The sequence below is a fragment of the Podarcis vaucheri genome (genome assembly GCF_965113315.1).
Source record: "Podarcis vaucheri genome assembly, chromosome: 16".
Lineage (NCBI taxonomy): Eukaryota > Metazoa > Chordata > Lepidosauria > Squamata > Lacertidae > Podarcis > Podarcis vaucheri.
Window position 1 is genome coordinate 33,649,181 of NC_138754.1, and position 18,308 is coordinate 33,667,488.

An 18,308-nucleotide genomic window follows, 5' to 3' on the forward strand; every position below is an offset into this window, starting at 1 on the left:
AGGTCCATTTGTAAACCAAAACAGGTTGTAACCCAAGGTGCGCTTTCACCAATGGGGCCTCCCCCCATTTTTTTTCGTAATCCAAAAAAAATGGGTTGTAATCCAAAAAAAGGTTGCAAACCGGGACACACACTTCTGGGTTTGACATGTTTGTAATTTAAAAGTATGCAAACCAAGACACCACTGTATATTTCTGAAGGCCTCGGCCACTCCCACTCCCAACGTGACTGGCTGTCTAAACTTCCAAGCTGCGAATCATGACTCAGAGATTAAGGGCCAATGGCAGTGGCCCAAATCCTGAAATGTTCTCTGGTTGGATATCATGTATTGAATCAGAACACGAGGGGTCAGAATCCTTAATCTAGACTCAAACTCAGGCAAACACAGACCACTGAATACATAACAGGCGCTGCTTTTCCAATCTTTTCCTCCAGGAGTCTGTCTGCTCTCCAATTGTTCGCGTTAACAGCTGCGATAAAGATGCAGTGTGTGATTGATTGATATTTTGATTGCTCCGAAATTTGTGTTGTGATTGAGAGGGATGCTTTTGGAGGCTGTTCTCCTGACAAAATAGTAAAAGAAGTTGGGAAAGAGAGAAAGGCAAGATCGGTGTAATTTCATCAGGTATTGTCATGGATGCCTGTTTTGTTTAGTTGATACTTATGGTCCGTGCAGCAAAAAAGAAAAAAGAAAAAAGATGGTGGCGCTTGCTTGGGTGTCTACTGCATCCTTTGCAATTAGTGCTGGCCCTACCATTGGGCAGTGTGTCTCAGGGGCCAGACTCCACTTTAAGCAGGGCTGTCCCTGCTGTTTGCTGCCTGAGGGAAGTAATGTATGGCAGGAACTTCCTTGGTTTTTCCTAGCCAGTGTGGTGTAGTGGTTAAGAGCGGTAGTCTCGTAATCTGGTGAACCGGGTTCGCGTCTCCGCTCCTCCACATGCAGCTGCTGGGTGACCTTGGGCCAGTCACACTTCTCTGAAGTCTCTCAGCCCCACTCACCTCACAGAGTGTTTGTTGTGGGGGAGGAAGGGAAAGGAGAATGTTAGCCGCTTTGAGACTCCTGAAGGGGAGTGAAAGGCAGGATATCAAATCCAAACTCCTCCTCCTCCTCCTCCTCCTCCTCCTCCTCTTCTTCTTCTTCTAGCCTGGACGCTGTCCCCAACTCTTCTCTTGAATCTATCTGGAGGAGGAAGAGGGCTTTACGGAAGGGACTTCTCTTTATCAAAAGCAAGATGGCTAGAACCACCACTGACACAGGCTGTGACTTGTAGAACTATAGATTTAAGGACATGTGCTTGAACTTGCTTTCCCTTCTTCCCACCTATTGTTTTTTCCTCGAGTGCCATGGCTTCTTAGATTGTGAGCCTGAGAATAGGGGTCGCATTAGAACTCATTTTTGTCAGCCACTTTGAGAGCCTTTTTTGGCTAAAGGATAAACCTCTTAGAAGCCATTTTGGCATGTAAGTGTAATAATAATAATAATAATAATAATAATAATAATAATAATAATAATGTATTTTAAAACTTATATCGTGCATGCTTTTAAAACTGTAAGTCACTCTGAGACTTTTTGTAGTAAGCGGCTAATGAATGAATGAATGAATGAATGAATGAATAACAGTAATAAAAATGAAACCATTATAGGATGGGAATATGGAGATCCATCTCTACGAGGGACCAAGATGTAGTGACACATTAGCCACATATATAATTCGGTCTGCCATCAGTGTTGTCATAATTAGCAAATGCTGCATACTAAAATTGTGGGCCTGCTTTCGAGGGAATGTAATTTTTAAAAATGGAAAAAAATAATTATTTATTTTAAACCCTTTCAGCTGAGGAGTTCAAAAAAACGTGTCAACGTGATCGCCTTGTCTTTTTGTCAGGCTCTGCTTCTCCCATCCATCTCTCTCTCTCCCCCCCCTTCTTTTGCCTTGAGGTGTTTTTAAGTCATTCCATTGAAAACACATAGCTCGTTTGGATAAAAGCCTGTGCGATGACATCCAGAGGCCCAAATCCACTCGCTTCAAAGGAGCAGTCGGGGAGAATTTATTGAACTGACAACTCCACCCCCCCTTCCACCGCCACCTCTCCCCTTCCCCACCTCCCTTATAAATTCATGAAATGGATTTTCTACAGCACTTGTTAAAAAGTAATAAATCCTATCTTTCCCTTCCATTCCCCAAAAGGTGGTAGTTTAAATTTCTTTCATTTTCTTCTTTCTTTGTAAAAAACAAAACACCAGACTTGAACCTACGGCTGCCTGAGAGTAGATTTAGACCTCACAACTAGCAAAATCATGGTCCCTATCCTGTAAATGGGACCATGAATACAGCTCCCTATCCTGTAAATGGGACCATAAAATGGGAACATGTGGGGCAGCGAAGGTTGGGCAAGATGGGATGTTTAACCCTTTCCAGGAGTGCCAACTTGGCCCCGCCACCGTGGGTGCCCAGAGCCATGGGTGCCGTGCAGCGTTCATGGCCCTGAAATTTGTGGGTGCACGGCCCCTTCATGAGGAATTTTGTGGGTGCTTGGGCACCCAGGGCATCAGGGAGTTGGCACCTATGATCCTTTCTGTACCCATCAGTTCTCCACTATGAATGGAACATGTTTTCTCCCCAAATGGGGGCTCATTTCCCGTTTCGGAAGTGGGATTTGGGTTTAAAACCACCCGGGGGGGGGGGGAATCCCCTTGTGTTCACTGGTTCTCTTCTTAAGTAGGACTGATCCTGCCGTTAGGCAGAGTGAGGTGGTTGCCTATGGCAGCAGATGCTGGTGGTGGTGAGAAACAGCAGCAAGGATGATGGGAGGCATAAATGTGTGCCACAGAGCCTGTTCTGCACCCCCTTATCCACAGGTAGGCAAACTAAGGCCCAGGGCATAGCTGTCAACGTTTCCCTTTTTTAAAGGGAAATTCCTTATTCCGAATAGGATTCCTCGCAAGAAAGGGGAAAAGTTGACAACTATGGCCCAGGGGCCGGATGTGGCTCAGTTGCCTTCTAAATCTGGCCCATGGATGGCCCACGAATCAGTGTGTTTTTACATGAGTAGAATGTGTCCTTTTATTTAAAATGCATCTCTGGGTTATTTGTGGGGCATAGGAATTCATCCCCCCTCAAATATATTCTGCCCCCCCCAAGGTCTGAGGGACAGTGGACAGGCCCCCTGCTGAAAAAGTTTGCTGACCCCTGTATTATTATTTTTAATAATCTGTATTATTATTTAATAATAATAATAATAATAATAATAATAATAATAATAATAATAGTAATAATACAGTGGCACCTCGGGTTACAGATGCTTCAGGTTACATACGCTTCAGGTTACAGATTCCGCTAACCCAGAAATATTACCTCAGGTTAAGAACTTTGCTTCAAGATGAGAACAGAAATCGTGCTCCGGTGGCGCTGCAGCAGCAGGAGGCCCCATTAGCTAAAGTGGTGCTTCAGGTTAAGAACAGTTTCAGGTTAGAATGGACCTCCGGAACGAATTAAGTACGTAACCAGAGGTACCACTGTAATAATATATATTTTTAGCCTGCCTTTCCTCTCAAGGGAGCTCTTGGCAGCACACTATAGAGCAGCAAAGCAATACAATTGAAGAAAACAATACCCTCACAGCAAATATTTCACTGGGGCTTGGAACAGTATCATTGAGCCATCAAATGTCTGGGTGAACAGTAATGTTTCGAAATTCTCCTGGATATTAAATAAGGAGGGAGACAGGTGCACTTCGCTGGGAAGGGCATTCCACGAGCGGGGTCCCACCCCCAATAAGGCCCTGTTGTGAATCAGCGCCACTGGACAGCACCCAACTACTTATAGCACTACAAACCAGCCTCCCCTCCTAATTGCAGGACCCAAGATGGTTGATATTGTGGAAGGCAGTATTTTAGGTAGTTAACTGGCAACCCATGTTGCTCTCAGGTACAGTGAGGTGTCAAAGTTTTCACTGTCAGTCTAGTCAGGTTCTGTACATGGAATAGAAGGAGATGCCATCTTGTTTTTCACCTCTGGCAGAGAAATGCCTTGGGTTGGCTCTGCATGTAAGGGTTGTATCCAGGTGTGAGTCAGAGTAGGCCCACTGAAACAAAAAAAAAACCATGACTAACTTGGGCCCGTTAATGGGTCTTCTCTGAGACCCACTAACAACACTGCCTCATCTACCGGCTTGCCCTGTGCCTAGAAATTTGGATCTGAAACAATTTCCTCTTTGCCCTACTCTTTTTCCAGGGAAAACCCACTCTTTAGTGCTAAATCAGAGCAAACGTCAATCCGGAGAAAATCCTAATTGCCGTTTGCTCCGACTGAGTGCTAAAGAGCGGTTTCCCCCAGGAAGGGGGGAAGCAGTGGGACAAGGGGAAGTCTGAATGAGCCCTGAAACACTGCCTGGACCCCAGCAAAGGGTTATTTTGTGCCAAGCTTGCTGTCAGAGCTGGGTTTAGCCAGGGTGGGGCCTGTTGCTTTGACCTCATTTTATATGAACTGAAATATCCAGCAAAAGTTAACTGCATTAATTTTTTTTCTGGCGGAAGATAGCTCAGATGAGTGAATGGAAACCCGCGTCTCTGACAGGGGTGAATTACATTTGCAATTTATGGATGCTTTCTACATTTTAATTCGGCACCGTGGGGAAGCAGGATGTCGGCAAAGGGTGAAATGCTTATTTGAGAGCAATTGGGCTTAGTGCTCTCTCTCTCTCTCTCTCCTTTCCTGTTCCTCTCTTCCTCTAGCTGCCGGCTGGTCTATGCTGCTGGAGTAATTGAACTTTGCGCTGGGAGCTTGACTGCAGGAAAGTGGAGAAGGCTTAAGTATGTTTAACTTGTATCAAGCGAGGATAAAAGGTAGGATTGGCAGGATGGCGTGTGTTTTCAACTCCTGCCTTTTGAAATCACAAGCCTGGGCTTTTCTTCTCCCCACCTGCACTTATTTCTTTCAGTTTTCCAAGGAAAGCTTAGCTTGTGGCGCTTTGCTGCAGATCCAGTAGAATTAAGACCCGGCTGTATGTATCCCAGTAGCCTTAGTGGGGGATTTCAATGTCTGGTTCAAGGGGCTAGTTCCAGAGCTCAGCGGAATTCTTTTGGTAATGTAGAAGCTGTATTTGTGATCAGCTGATCTGAGGCAGCAGCAGCAGCAGCGGCTGGTATGTGTGTGTGGACAAAAGCACAGCATGCTGCCTAAGAAGACAGAATCATACAGAACTGGAGAGTTGGAGGGGACCAAAGGGGTCATCTAGTCCAACCCCCTGCAATGCAGGAATCAGAGCTAAAGAATCTCTGACAGATGGCCACCCAATCTCTGCTTAAAAACCTCCAAGGAGGGAGAGTCCACAAGCCTCTTCCATGATTGAACAGCTCACCGCCAGTCTGATCTGCCAAATATTTCAACAGCTGCTGTTTTATTGCTGTTCATTTCGTGACTTCTTGCTTGCTTTATTTTTGTTCTGAAGTATTTTATTGCACACCATTTTTAAATTGTTTCACCAGAAATGCTGGACTGTAAATATCAAGCCAAGCTTCAGCTCTTCCTTTAAACACAGTTTAGCAATGCTCCCTATTTTCCGGGACCAAGTTGATTTGTAAAGGCACAGATATCTCAGGTCGTGGATGGTCTTCGATGTATGTTGTTTATGGATAAATTCTGATGTATTGTTTCGATATGGGCCAATGGCCGCAATAAATCTAATCAATCAATCAATCAATCAATCAATCAATCAATCAATCAAGGCACAGATATCATATGCTTGCTGTTGAAGGAACCCAGCTAGTGGGTGAAACTTTCTTTAGAAGTCCTTTTCTGGGTGTCCTTGCCAACTGAGTTACCGTATTTTTTGCACCATAACACTCGCTTTTTTCCTCCTAGAAAGTAAGGGGAAATGTCTGTGCGTGTTATGGAGCGAATGCCTGCGGGTGGCGGGGGGGGGGATCTGCTGCGGTCGTGAGCAGAGGATCCATGGTTCCCCTTCCTTCCCTCCTCCGTGGTTACAAAGCATGGATCCACATGGATCCTCAGGATTTTTGCATTGGGCTACTCCAAACTCACTGTCAGATCACATGTCTGTGGCCACAGCATGAACCACAAAAATCATATATCCACTATTTCGTTTAGAATATTTTTTCCTTGTTTTCCTCCTCTAAAAACTACGTGCGTGTTATGGTCTGGTGCGTGTTATAGAGCGAAAAATACGGTAGATGGGTAGCGACCAGAGAGAGGAGTTACTGTGCGCTCGCACCCTGAGAACTTTCATCCAAAAGGAAACTCACCTGGCTCTTTTCAAAAATTCTTTAGGACAGATATGCAGAACCTGTATCCCCCCAGATGTTGCTAGACTACAGCTTTCATCATCCCTAACCATTAGCTATGTTGACCGGGGCTGATGGAAGATCTAGTCAAGCAAAACGGTGGTGGATTTTCTATTATCGGTGAGGCCAGCGTCACATAAGAAAGAATATGAATTGACTACAAAACTGGTAAGAATCAGTTAAGGGGTGACCAAACAGCTGAATGTTATAGTGAAAAACCAGCTCCAGATAAGGTGCAAGGAGGGCTTTGCACATACAGTAAAAAAACTTGAGTTGAGTTGCCCCAAAATGGAAAGAAGCAGAAGTCCCAGCAAAGGAAGAATGGATACAAAAACTTACGGAATGTGCAGAAATGGCAAAACTTACTGGAAGAAAAAGAAATCAAGAAAACAATTTTGAATAAAGGAATGGAAATGGTTTATTGAATATTTACAGATATATTATAAACAGATAAAAACATTGCCAGGATTAATGTAATAACCTGCAGTTTTATAAGAGTATATATTTAAAGAAGATGAATAAATGAGCAAATTAAGTTAATTTGGATATGCAGAAGATATAAAAAATAAATTTAAGGATCCATAGAAAGAGGGGGAAGGAAGTTAAGTTTTGAAATGTCAAAATGATTGTAAAATCAGTGAAATGTATAAAATTAGTGAAATGTATAAATTTGAAATGTATAAATTTTTTTTTTAAAAAAAATTGAGTTGAGTGTTTCCAAGGAATGTGGTTGGGTGAGAGATGGTGGGGATGGCAGGAGGTGACTGGAGAGAGCAAGAAACAGCCAAGACGATGCATATTTTACCAATATAGCATGTGTCCTAATTAGGACATGTGTCCTAATTTGCAGACGCTCTGGGCTTTGTCCTGTAATGTATTATTGAATAAAATCTGACCGACTGGGAATTTGAGCCTCCATACTTAAACCCAAAAGGGAACCCCCCCCAACAACACCTGGGGCCCCCCGTATTTGGGAAGGCTGATCTTGGGCATGCACTTTGCAGTCCACACACCTGTAAGTTTGTTGGAGTCTACCAATGTCTGGAGCTGGAGGGCATCGCATTTTCTATCTCTCCAGTCTCTCCACTTGCTATATTTCTGACATGTCAAAAGGCAAGAGAACTCCCAGGGGACGCTGGTGGTGGGTGGGTTGGAGCTGACATCCTCCTAATAGGTATTTATTATGGGGATAGCTGGAGAGCTGGTTTGCCTTCCAGGGGTGATTAGGAAGTAACGGAAGGGAAGGAATAAAAGGAGGAAAAAGTGTGCTGAGAGACATGCCAGACAGATTTGCACAGACTGTAACACATTGTTAATAGATTAGCCCAGGAGAGAGTTCAACAGCAGAGCAGGATTCACCTTGACTAAATTAAATTAGGTGCTGAAGGAAGGATGAATGTCTGTCTGTCAGATGATGGCACAAGGTGTGGTTCTGATAATTGAGCATCTCAAGACTTCCTAGTGAGTGATGCATTCCACACCAGACAAGGCAGGGATGCCTTGAAGGTATTTCACAACTCCGGGCAAGTTAGAGCAGTGAAGATGGCGCTCTTTGTTTTGATTTGAGTCTGCATCCCTGAACCATCTACCATCTTACCAAGGATTCTCAGCAGGTGGGCGCAGACTCTCATTTAACCTCCTCTGTGAAGGGTGGTTAATAATAATAATAATAATTTGTTATTGTTTAGTCATTTAGTCGTGTCCGACGCTTCGTGACCCCATGGACCAGAGCATTCCAGGCACTCCTGTCTTCCACTGCCTCCCGCAGTTTGGTCAAACTCATGCTGGTAGCTTTGAGAACACTATCCAACCATCTTGTCCTCTGTGGTCCCCTTCTCCTTATGCCCTCCATCTTTCCCAACATCAGGGTCTTTTCCAGGGAGTCTTCTCTTCTCATGAGGTGGCCAAAGTATTGGAGCCTCAGCTTCACGATCTGTCTTCCAGTGAGCACTCAGGGCTGATTTCCTTAAGAATGGAGAGGTTTGATCTTCTTGCAGTCCATGGGACTCTCAAGAGTCTCCTCCAGCACCATAATTCAAAAGCATCAATTCTTTGGCGATTAGCCTTCTTTATGGTCCAGCTTTCACTTCCATACATCACTACTGGGAAAACCACAGCTTTAACTATATGGATCTTTGTTAGCAAGGTGATGTCTTTGCTTTTTAAGATGCTGTTTAGGTTTGTCATTGCTTTTCTCCCAAGAAGCAGGCGTCTTTTAATTTTATGGCTGCTGTCACCTAATAATAATAATGATAATAATAGTAACAACAACAACAACAACAACAACAATATTCAGAGAAGTGTGGATTTTGAAGGATGGCTGCCTATTGCTTCACACATTGTTTCAGAACATGAAGGGAGTCAAATACCTCCCTCATCTCTACTTGTAGCTGTGCTCTTCTGTAGCTATAGGCAATACCTTCTGAATAACTGGAAGTACCTGAAACCGTCTTTATTCATGTGAATTCAGCCTTTTGTAAGTGAACTTGAGAATGCCCCTTTAAGAGTTGGAGTGGCAAGATCCTCTTCTGTGCTGGTGAGCTGAAAAAGCAGATGAATTAATCTCAGATAAAAAGGCTATGATCTTGTGAATGACTCTTCAGTCTTTCTCAGTGAATAGCTTTGATACTCTGCTTTGTAATTACTGGGTCATCCAGAATACACCCCCCCATCCGCCCCGCTCCCCCTGGCCCATTCATGATGGAGTGCGGAGAACCTCTCCACCTCGTGATACGGAAATCAGCCCTGCTAATGGGCTCCCCTCCCCTTCTTTTTCTATGGTGTAGACGTAGCCTGATGTTTCCATGCACAAAGCATGCTGGCTTTCATGCCTAATCAACTCTGCAGGCTGATGATAATCGCTGTCACATGGTCAGTGTCCTTGATCCAGAATTTGTCACAGTGCATTTTTGGTTCAGGGGGAAAAAATATTGCCTCTCAGCTAGCTCATTAGAGCTGATGACAAGATGCTGGAACCCAGAGACTTCAGTGCGTTCCGGCTCCAAGTGGCACAGAAGTCTTCCTTGGGAATGCGTCCATTTTTGTCTGCTAATAAAACACTTCCCGAGGTTCATCGAGACCACAGAACTGGCCTCTCCCCTCCCTTTTCTTTCTTGGCAATTGTTTGCTAGAATCCTATATATTATAGCAGGGTTGGGAAACCTTTTGCAGACCAAGGGCCACAAGGCATGGTGGGCACCTTCCCATACTCACATGAGAGCGGTGGGCAGGGCCAGAGGCAAAAGTGGGTGGGGCAATGGGTGTGACTCCTACCTCTGTACAGTAGGCTGCATTTCAGCTAGGCCAAAGTCAGGGGTTTCTACCCTCCCAACATCCACACGTCCAAGCAAACAGGAGGTATCCGTGCACTTTAAAGACATGTTCTAGCAAACAAAAACATTCAGCAATCATGACTGGTGTGGGCTATGACTTGGGGAAAAGGTGTGGCCTGGAGAGAGTCATGGAGAGCCATATTAGGTATTCCTGGAGTGGGTCACCTTCAGCCTCCAAGCCTGAGGTGAAGATAAATGTCTTCACCTGGTGCTGGAAAAGACACACACACAAAAAGGGTGCCGGGGGAGACTCTTTGGAAAGGCTTTTCCATAAGTGGGGGGCCATCCCTGAAAAGGCCTTCTCCCTGGTGGTTGCCTGCTTCGCTTCATTTGGTGAGGGTACCTGGAGCAGGTCCTCCAAAGAAGTTCTTAAGGTAGCCATCGACTTGTAGAGAGAGGGCTATTACCCCTGTGTCCTGCTTGTGGGCTTCCCATAGTTATCTGGTTAGGTACTGTGGGAAACAGGATCCTGGACTAAATGGCCCTCTGGCCTGATCCTGTAGGACTGCTCTTCTGAACAAGATGAGGGCAACTGCCATTCCCGTATTGAGCTGACATAAACAGACAATTCACTGGCTACAGGTCTTTTCTCTTATAGGGAAGGATAGAGCATCTTCTTTGCATTCAGAAAGTCGCCGGTTCAATCCTTGGCATCTCCAGGAGCTTGAAATCCTGTCTGAAACTCTAGAGAGCTGCTGTCAGTCATTTTTTTTAAAAAAATAATTTTTATTAAGTATTTTCTTGGTTTACAAAAGTATGTGCATTGCTCCTTTTTCAGGTTGTAGAGTTTTTTTACATTTGATGTGAGACATTAGTGTTGTATACAGAATAAGGCTGGGAAAGAAGGAGGAAGGAGAGGGGGGAGAGGAGGGGTGGTAATACTTAGTGGGGTTTTTATGTCAGCACCACTAGGGTAGCTTCTCTTTCTATTCATTTATTCAGTGTTTTTTTCTGGGGGGGACACAGGGGTATGCATACCCCTAAACATTTTGTGAATCTAAGTTTGGCCTCATTGATGGGCAGTATTTCAATATGAGTAGGAAAATGAGAGGGGACGTGGGTGGCGCTGTGGGTTAAACCGCAGAGCCTAGGACTTGCTGATCAGAAGGATTGCGGTTCGAATCCACACGACGGGGTGAGCTCCCGTTGCTCGGTGCCTGCTCCTGCCAACCTAGCAGTTCGAAAGCATGTCAAAGTGCAAGTAGATAAATAGGTACCGCTCCGGCGGGAAGGTAAATGGTGTTTCTGTGCACTGCTCTGGTTCTCCAGAAGCAGCTTGGTCATGCTGGCCACATGGCTCGGAAGCTGTACGCTGGCTCCCTCAGCCAGTAAAGCAAGATGAGCGCCGTAACCCCAGAGTCAGTCACGACTGGACCTAATGGTCAGGGGTCCCTTTACCTTTACCTTTAGGAAAATGAGAGTACCCCTAAACATTTTTTAAAGAAAAAAGCACTGCATTTATTATATTTCTTTGGTAGTGAGAGAGGTTGGGGGGGCAGGGTGTGGTTGGTTGTCTTTAGTTGGCTGCAGTGAGATTTGTTTGTGTTTTTGGGGAGATTGTTGGGTCAGGTTAGCCATATTGATTCGTATGTTGTCAGTGGGTTCTTGTTGTTATCTTGTTGGGGTGTGTATGTAATAAAGGGGAACCATACTGGGATGAAGGCGTCCTATTTTATTTGTCCCCGTGTCAGTCTTAGTCTATTGGTTAGCTTTTCTGATAAGGCTGTTTCCTGTACAATTTGGTACCAGTGGTCCATGTTCACTCCTGACAGGTCTCTCCAGTGTCTGGCTATGATGGTTCTGGCTGCTGAGAGCAGATGGGTTATAAGCTCTTTATAATGTGAGTGGGCATTATTATCTTGGAAAATGTTCAATAGGGCCAGTTCTAATACCTGTTTAGTTATTTTGCTTATTTCTTGTGGACTATCTTTAATAATAATAATAATAATAATAATCCCAGCCACTCTAGGCGGCTTCCAACAAAATATTATAATACAATAGTCCATCAAACATTAAAAGCTTCCCCTAAACAGGGCTGCCTTCAGACGTCTTCTAAAAGTCTGGTGCAGTGGTACCTCGGGTTAAGTACTTAATTCGTTCCGGAGGTCCGTTCTTAACCTGAAACTGTTCTTAACCTGAAGCACCACTTTATCTAATGGGGCCTCCTGCTGCCGCCGCGCCGCCAAAGCACGATTTCTGTTCTTATCCTGAAGCAAAGTTCTTAACCTGAAGCACTATTTCTGGGTTAGCAGAGTCTGTAACCTGAAGCGTATGTAACCTGAAGTGTATGTAACCTGAGGTACCACTGTAGTTGATTTTTCTCTTTGACATTTGGTGGGAGGGCGTTCCACAGGGCAGGTGCCCCTCACTGGTGGAGGAAGAGGAGTGCAGGGGAAGCACACCGCCCCCGGCAGCACGACCCCCAGGGTACCATCGTGGTGGCCCCCTCGCCCATGCTGGGTGCCCCACCCCCGCAGGTGGCTTGCCACGCCCCTAGGACACACACCGCGCCCCTCCTGATGGTGCACTTTGCCCCCAGGATGCGCACCAGCCCAGCCTCTGCCTGCGCTCCACCCCCAGTGCCGGAGCATGAAGCTCTGCCACTGGTGCCACTGCCGAGAAGGCCCTCTGCCTGGTTCCCTGTAACTTGGACCAATGTAAGATGGACCAATGATGTGACTCAGTGTACGGCAGCGCCGTATGCTTATTTTATTTCTGGGGGAGGGAGGGGAGGAAAAAAGGATGCTGAGCCAATCCTCAAGTGTTTTTTATTTATAAAACATGAAAAAATAAGTTAAATCCTGCAAATCCTCAGCGGGCTCAGAGGGCCACCCGTCTTTTTATCTTGATTCAAACAATGAGCTTTTTGTGTGCTCCCTGATTGGCTTTGCTGTTGGTGAACGCAGCTGGAGAAAACCCACAAGGTTGTACTTTCATTGAACATGAAAGCCTTTATTTCATGTGCTGAAGCGACCCTCTCTCTTTTTCTTGTCCTCTCCCTTTTGTGATGGGATTTGCAGCCTGTCTCAGAAGACAATCTATAAGGCTATGATGTAATTCTGCATGATGCAATCAGCGCTTCGTCCTCCTCCTGTTCCTCCCCACACCGTCTCTCTCACATACAAACTCACACCCCCATGCTATACTAGCAAAGTGTGTCAAAATGCAACAGAGCCACAATGACACAGTGTGCATGGAAATACTCCCTGATCCCTCAATTTCCAATCCTGGATTTCAACGCAACGTCAACATGAATGAGAGGGAGATTTATAGAATAACTAACTGCCCAGAATAAGGAAGTCAGGCTGGTTCACACACAGGAAGTGGAACAGACAAAAAGCAGGGCAGCTCCCTCAGCCAGTAAAGCAAGATGAGCGCTGCAACCTCAGAGTCGGCCACGACTGGACCTAATGGTCAGGGGTCCCTTTACCTTTTATGTAACACACACAAGCATATATCCCATCATATTCTTTTACCTGTATTTAAAATTATTTTACTGTTTTTAAATTGCTCCAACCCACCATGGGACCCTGAGGTTAAAAACCCCAAAATAATAGCAATAATAGCAATAATAGCAATAATAGCAACAACAACAACAACAACAACAACAACAACAACAACAATAATAGCAATAATAATAATGATGATGATGATAATGGTGTGTGGTTGATGAAAGAGTCCATTCCGTCAATGAAATTCCTTTTGGTAAACAGCTGGGTGACTCCAGAACGCTGTTTTGGGTATGCCAGTGCCAGTGGGAGTTTCCCCTCTAACCCTTTTAATCAGATATTTCCAGCCCTTAATGACAAGAGAATGCATTTCCTTTCTCTCCTATGGTACCGAGATCAAGTACTTCCTCCTTGCCCTCTCGACAGGATTTAGCTTAGCACGCTGTTATTCTAAAACCATCTGAAGCTTAGCCATTAAATTGTATTTATTATAGCAGCGAACATCAATTATGGATCTATGCTGCTCGGAGTTTTATATCTATTCCCTTGTGCACGCCCGGCCCCCCTCTCTCTCTGAGCAGGGGAGAAGCGCCAACCTATTTATTCCATTAGCCTAACAATGCGGCCCTGTTTCTCTATTGTCACTGGGCTTGTTGCGCCGAGCAGCTGATCAATTGTTCTTAATGGGCTTTTACAATGAGGCTGGGCTGGATGAAATTTAATACCCTTCCTGGGTGGCTTAGAAACTCCCCCCCCCCCGGCCTCAGCATCCTGGAGCAGATCAGGGGAAATTCAAGTCCATATCCTCTGTAACCTACCCCGGCCATATCAAGTGTAAGCTATGCCAACAGGCTAACTTCTACAGGACAGATCTGGTTTCAGCTGCACTTACGCATGGATAGCTTTTGTTCCTAAATTTATACCTTAGAACCCTCAGGGTGATTCTGCAGATTGCACGGCAGCAAATCCACGGTTGCTATGGAGTACAGCCTCCGTAGGGATCTGCGGACGATCTCTGCAAGATGCCTCAGTTGCGCAACCCATCCGTCAATTGGGATGGAAGGATCTGTCCATTTCAGTGCTCTCAGCTTCTTATTTTTACCATCTTGAATTTGGTTCTCTACCGAATTTTGCTGCAATTTGCATAAAATAATCATAAAAAAAGATCTCAGGAAACTTATTAAGCATTTTAATGCAAATTACTCCTAACGAACACTTTTTTGGGTATGCAGTTTTGACTAACGTACATTCCTCCTAATATAATGCACTTTGTGTGCTATTTTCATGAGTATATTCATTTTTCAAAAACACACACATAAATGTAATAGGCCATATAGTTACAACTGCAAAGTTATTTACTTCTCAAAAATTAGATACAGCTTCTTATAATGCCGAAATCAGCTTCGTGACATAATATATTAAAGTAGCTTTTCAGTTGATCACCAAGTCCAGTATGTACAAAATACAAATCCTATTTTGTCAGTGCTGTAGTACATTCCTTTCTACATACTGGACCTGGTGATCAACTGAAAAGCTACTTTTTAATATATTATGTCACAAAGTTGATTTTTGACATTAGAAGAAGCTGTATCTAATTTTTGAGAAGTAGTTTCTAGTAAATAACTTTGCAATTGTTACTATACGGACTATTACATTTATGTGTTTTTTTCAATTGGATTTGCGTGATGCAGGCATTCTGGTGGTTTTGGTTTTATATTTGTTTTGATTCATGCTTTCTCATCATATACATATTAGCTGGAAAACTGTGCTGCAAATTCTGATTAGTGCAAATTTTGAAGGATGTCTGTGTTCCTTCCTTTTTTAATTTTTTAAAATTAATTTTGAATACAGGAACAAGCCTACAATCAATTATAGTTCTTCTTTGTCCTTTCCCTCCCATAACAATCTGAACCAGGTCTAGTTGCATTAGTAATAATAAAGCAAAACATTCATTCAATTGCTGCTGATTTTAAAAGTGTTGTTCCACAGGTCCCCATGTGTCTTTGGTTGTTATTAGGCACAGAATCATAGATTGTAGATTTGTAAAGGACCGCAAGGATTATCTAGTCCAACCCCCTGCAAAGCAGGAGTCTTTTGTCCAAACGCATAGCCTGGAGATTAAAAGTCTCATGATTTACCGACTGGCATGTTCTTTCTTTGTTGCAAATGAAATAAAAGTGGAGCATGTTTTGTAAAAGGTTTGTAGATTCTGATGTTGTCTTCTTTATCATGACTTTTCTGCCATCTTTTCTCTCCAATATTAAGTCCCAAACTTAATTAATCACTTGATTTCCTCCAGTGCCTAGGAACGGCAAGATGTGTTGCAGTTAAAAGATGCATAATTTAGTCTCCGTCCCTAAGATCTTGTGCTTTATCTGCAAATATTGAAAGTAGTGCCATTTTGGGATCTAAAGTCATCAACTGAGGGGGTGATTTGTTCCATTTTCAGATGATTGTGTTTCGATGCACATATTGTTTCAGAATGTGAGATCTGAATCTGATGAATGTGATGTTAGATGTTCTGCTAACTCATGAGTGGGGAACCTCGGGCCTCATGCCAGCATGTGGCTCTCCAAATCTCTCTGTCTGGCCCTCAGAACTCTCCTCAGTTCACACCCACCTTTGGCCTCGACTGGCCGGGCTGGAATGCACCCTTGAATAATGCACCTCTCTTTTTTTAACCAGTTGCTGGGAATCACAGCTTCCCTATACAGAGCTGCCTTCAGGGGGCTCGGGGTGGGGTAACTCTATACCCAGGGGCGGAAGAAGGGTGTGTGTGTGTGGTGGGGCGGGTCACCCCGAGTGTCACCACTGAGGGGGGTGACAAAATGCCGGGTGGTACTCACCACGGGGCCTGCAGTACACCTGAGCCATGTGTCTCTCCTGCGAGTGACGCAGTGGCTTGGGCGCCCGCAGGCTCTGGGCTGCCCCAAACGGTCTGCCCACTCTCTCCTCCTCAGCTGTAGGGCGGCTGAGGGGGAGGAGGCAGGCAGACTCCTCAGAGGCCCCGTGGAGCGTCCTGCCCTGCTCCACGGGTGGCTGGCCCTGCCCCTGGGCACAGGGCATGCACGCCACCCCAGGCACCCGATCGGCTTGCTCCGCTGCTGTCTATACCCTCCAAGGTAAAAGGTAAAGGGACCCCTGACCATTAGGTCCAGTCATGGCCGACTCTGGAGTTGCTGTGCTCATCTCGCTTTATTGGCCAAGGGAGCCGGTGTACAGCTTCCGGGTCATGTGGCCAGCATGACTAAGCCGCTTCTGGTGAGCAGCTCACGGAAACGCCATTTACCTTCCCACCCGAGCGGTTCCTATTTATCTACTTGCACTTTGACATGCTTTCCAACTCCTAGGTTGGCAGGAGCAGGGACCGAGCAACAGGGGCTCACCCCATAACAGGGATTTGAACCGCCGACCTTCTGATCGGCAAGTCCTAGGCTCTGTGGTTTAACCCACAGCGCCACCCGCATCCCAGATACCCTCCTGAAATTAGAGAGGGCAACACCTTGTCTGCCATAATGGAGCACTGCATCTAACCCCAGGGTTGTCTACTAGAATTGCCACCAGCCCTCCAGGCTCTCAAACTCAGCTTGTTCACTGCCTGCTAACTGGAGAGGCCAGCAGCCAAACCTGAAACTGTCTGCGTGCCAAGTGAGCTATGGACCTGGAAGTTACCTCAAATCACTCTCTCCCCCAGGACTGGATGCAAGTAGGAAGGCAGGCCGCTGCTGGCAGGCGGAGGGCAGACCAAGGTTGGTGGGGCAGTGCCCCATGTGTCCTAACGGAGCAGTCTCCACTGACACTCAGCATCGAAGTTAATCTAGGTCTGGCTGTCAGCAGTTCATGACTGACTTTCCAGGGCTCTTGGCCAGGTTTCTGCCTGCCAGATTTTGCAAAGCGTCTTTGATTGTATGAAGCCCCTGCCTTTTATCTCTGTGCGTTTGGGGCTGACGTTTGCTCCCTGTTCAACACAAAAGGGGCTTGTCTCCAGCTGATAGCTCTAGATAAAAAAAACAAAAAACCCAAACAGCAACATATTGCTGCAACACAAACAGCACAGAAGAGAGTACGTATTCCCCCCCCCTCCGCCCCTGTCTGTCAAAACTAGGATTTGCCTGGAGGGAATCAGTTTTTACAAGGCTATCAGAAAAACGGCAGCTACATACTGAAGTCTCTAAACATTTTATATGCACAGAGACTTTTTTTAGCAGTCAGAAATGTTAGGTTCCCGATCCATGTTGTGAACAACTGGTGCTGAAGGCTGTGATCCCTTAGGCATGCATACTTGGGAGTACGGTAAGTTCTGTGGACTCAGTGTGACTGCCTTCGAACCATAACTGCTGGTTATGTTCAGCTGTTTTCATGCTGTTTTAAGATTAAGCAGTCTTCATGAGTCCTCCATGAGGTCAATGCAGGGTGGCTGGGGACAGTGACAATGGAATCCTTCCTTCTGTTCTGGTCATAACTTGGTCTTTGATCCTTCCATGGAAAAGTGGGAAGAGGGTCCTATGAACACACAAGGGTACCAGAGTCATGTTGTATTTGGACATGGTAGGTTAACTGCGGAAGGTGACTTTCAGGCTGTCAGTATTATGTAGGAATGATCCAACCACACACCAGAAATTGAGGTTTGCCCAATTAAAGTGGCTGAAAATGCTCTTTTGCAACAAATCCTATTATTTATATTATGATTTGCACTTACAGGCCACTTAGCATTGGAGATCTTGAAGCAGTTTGCAATCTACTGTACTATATATTTTGGGAAATGGTTTGCCCATTTGTCTGTTTGTACGCTATGTGGACAGACACCTCTCAAGATATCATCACCAATTTGGCCTGAGGAGTTGGCGGTAGAGGACTTTGTTTCTGTTTGGACACCAGGTGCTGTTTTGAATCAAGATGGTGAACTGAAACATCACTTCCATGTGAATTTGCCCATTTTGGGGGCATAGGCTTGTGGCTATCTATCAAAATACCTTCACCAAACTCAACCTGATGGTTCTAGGGGTGGAGGGAAACTCATTGTTTTAAGGAAGGTTGCTTGCAAAAATGTGTTAGTCAAAACTACAAAGAAAAGTGTGTTTATTAGAAGAAATTCATCCTAAAACGCTGATGAATTTTCCTGAGGATTTTGTTCTTTTTAATTCACAAACTGCTGTAAGATGTGGAGAGCCTAATTCAAGACGGGAAATATGAAAAGCTGAGAGAACTAAAATAGACAGATCTT

The 18,308-nt window shown here is 45.0% G+C and overlaps 1 long non-coding RNA gene across 1 annotated transcript; it reads left to right on the top strand.

Annotated features, from left to right (window-relative positions):
* The first annotated feature begins 446 nt into the window (after positions 1-446).
* LOC309521224 lies at positions 447-8,390 on the top strand. Its single transcript, XR_014214581.1, has 3 exons — positions 447-624; positions 4,735-4,845; positions 7,992-8,390. It is a non-coding gene; the product is annotated as an uncharacterized lncRNA (long non-coding RNA).
* The last annotated feature ends 9,918 nt before the right edge of the window (positions 8,391-18,308 follow it).